The sequence below is a fragment of the Myotis brandtii genome, unplaced genomic scaffold (genome assembly GCF_000412655.1).
Source record: "Myotis brandtii unplaced genomic scaffold, ASM41265v1 scaffold62, whole genome shotgun sequence".
Classification (NCBI taxonomy): Eukaryota; Metazoa; Chordata; class Mammalia; order Chiroptera; family Vespertilionidae; genus Myotis; species Myotis brandtii.
In genome coordinates, this window is record NW_005370366.1 from 2,327,958 (window position 1) to 2,331,143 (window position 3,186).

Here is a 3,186-nt window from a genome sequence, read left to right on the forward strand (position 1 = left end):
GCTCTGAGGCCAAAGCCCCCTTCACAGCAGGAGCGCTGGGCCACCTGCTCTCATTGCCACCTCTGAGGGTGCTGTGCAATATTTGGAGGGCAGGTAAAAGCCTGTGAAGTTTTAAAAGAATCTCTAAAACAAGGGTGGGGGGAACCCAAAGGAAAGCACCAACAGACATGATTCCATAATAACACAAAACAGGATTCTCTAGGTCAGAAATTTACCCCTAACCTATTTTCCTCTATTAGAACAATGTGTAAATGGCTCTAAGAGAAAGGAAATAGAAACCAGTAAAATTATATGAAAAACATTTAAAGAAGCAGAGAAATGTTACTTAAACTAATATATATATGTAAATTTTATTTTTTTATTGATTTCAGAGAGAGGAAGGGAGAGGGGGAGAGAGATAGAAACATCAATGATGAGAGAGAATCATTGATTGGCTGCCTCCTGCATGCCCCCTACTGGGGATTGAGCCCACAACCAGGGCATATGCCCTGACCTGGAATTGAACCATGACTTACTGGTTTATAGGTCAATGCTCAATCACTGAGCCACACCAGCCAGGCATAAATGCCCTTTTTACCTACTTAAAACATTTAACTAAAGTCCTAAGTAATTGTGAGGATTAAAGAGATCCACATTCTCATATCCAGCTGGTTAAAGGTAAAAAGTTAAAACCTTTTTGGAAAACTATCTGGCAATTTTGCATCAAAAGCCTCTAAAATATTCATTCCATTTGCCTCAATATCTCCAACTCCAAGAATCTAAGGAAAATAATTTTAAATACAGGCAAACAGGAAGAAACATTTTCCTTGTAATTTTTTTATGATATAAAAGTAAATGGGGGGAAAAGTAAATGGAGATGACCTAAATTTCTAAAAATATGTTACTTGAATTATGGGAGAGCCCTATCTATACTAATAAAAGGGTAATATGCTAATTAGACCAGGTTGACCAGACATCTTCCAGATGTCTGACTTCCTTCCAGACAAAGTCACAGTGGTGAGGGCCGAGGCAGAGGTAGTTAGGGGAGATCAGGCAGGCAGGCAGGCAGGCGAGCGGTTAGGAGCCAGCGGTCCCAGATTGTGAGAGGGATGTCTGGGCCTAAACCAGCAGTTGGACATCCCCTGAGGGGTCCCAGATTGGAGAGAGTGCAGGACAGGCGGAGGGACAACCCCCCTCCCCGTGTATGAATGTCATGCACCAGGCCTCTAGTCATGAAATATTAATGTCTCTCCTAAAAGTGATGTAGAGAATTTTTTTTTTTTTACACTAAGCAACCTACAGGATTGTCTGTAGAGAATTTTTAATGCCATTAAAATAAAAGATGAAGATGGAGAATTGCATGCACAATAGGATGTCATCTGTGAGTACATGCAATTTCTTACAAAGGGAACAACAGAGATAGAGGGGGCCATAAAAGCAGGAGTGAGACCAGCTTGTGGAAGAGAGGGAGAACTGAAATGATTATTGGGCGTATCAGTTAGCTTTGCTGCAGGATAAACAGCAGACAACAATAAGCCTTTTTTTCTCCTGTTTTGGGGGCTCAGTTGATCTGGCCTGACTCTCTCCAGCAGTTTTGGTTGTCTGGGGTTTGCCTGTGCCCCAGCTCTGGTTTGGACTTGCCTGTGACACTATATAGGGACAACTGTGCTCTGAATCCCTCCTCCCCCTCCCAGGGCCAGTGAGCTAGCCTGACCATATCCTTCTCATAGTGGTGGCAGAATTGCAAAAGGCCTCTTGAAGCCCAGGTTAAGGACTGGCATAGGGTGACATCTGCTTGTCCTAAAAGCCAAAGCAAGTCAGATAGTGGAGCCCAGTGGCAAAGGGTGAGAAAAAAAAAGCCCTCTCCACTCCCTCACTCCCCCAAGGGAGGGCCCTGCCTGTAAGAAAACAGAGCAAGGCACAAGCATAAAAGGGAGAATGGGGACCCTGGGGATCTACCTCAGTGGCCATGACAATATTAGCAATATTACCACACTCGTTCAAAAATTGATGTTCCCAGACTAGTTAGAACAAGAACAGAATTGTTTCCTCATGACTCAGCTCACTTGATTTAGTAAGTTAGCAGCTTGACTATAGTGAGTCCGTTTTATTTTCTCACTCTCATGCTCAAGAGACATAGATGAATCAGAGGAAGGAGATCTCGCCCTGTCCCTTTCCACCAGTGTTTACAGGAGAGGGGTTAGGTGAGGGAGAAGGGCATTCAGATGTTACAAACCTAGTGCCCTACTCCAGAAACTGACATCACTTCAGCAGGGTGTCCCAGAGGCTGGTGTAATAGTAAACTACACACTTAATACAGGCACCGGTAGAAATATGTATGCAAAAAAGCACATACTTGTCTGGATACTGCCAGACCAGACTTAAAATGTCTACATCTGTATTTCTTCACTTCTCCCTTTCATTTGCCATCTGTTTGCCTCTCCAAGCTCCATCCCACATAATTCCCTCACAAGTTGCTATAAACTCACCACAGCTTGGTCCATTTGCAATCCATTAATCTCATCACTCTTCTCTTTTTTACTTCTAGATTTCTCTTTTTCTCCATAATGTTCCTAGTCTTGCCTTATGGGTTATAGTTCTTCTTTTGTCTTCCTCACAATTTAAACATGCTTATATGACAGTTGTGCTCAAATCTCACTGCACTCTCTAGTCTCTTGGGTATATTTTCATTGTCTGTTGGCCCTCATGCTGTTGGATTTCCCTCTGTTTTGTGTTTTTGTCTATGAGTTGTGCCCAGTGGGGTTGTCCCCTGCATGAGCATGCAGGTGCCCTGTGGAGCAATTGTGGTTATCTCTGCTCACATACAGTGGGGTACATTGGCTTCTGTGTCTCTCATCTGGGTGAAGGGTTCTGGCCTCTTGCAGTGGTTGCACAGCCTCATGGTTCCAATTTCTCCTGTCAATTTTATTCCATCCTCAACCCTGAGCAAGATGCCTGCTAAGAGCTTCAAGAGGCCTTTTGCAATTCTGCCACCACTATGAGAAGGACATGGCCAAGCTAGCATTCCAATTAAGGGAAGGGACAGCCACCTCCTGGGTTCAGACTTGATTCAGGCAGCACTGGACCAGTTCCCCCACCATGATTGCCTTGTGACCTCAACACCTTCCCAAGTTGGGAATTAAGGCCTCAGATGCCAACTGCGAGCCACGTACCTTCAGCTCCCTCCTTCCTACCCCTGACTAACCT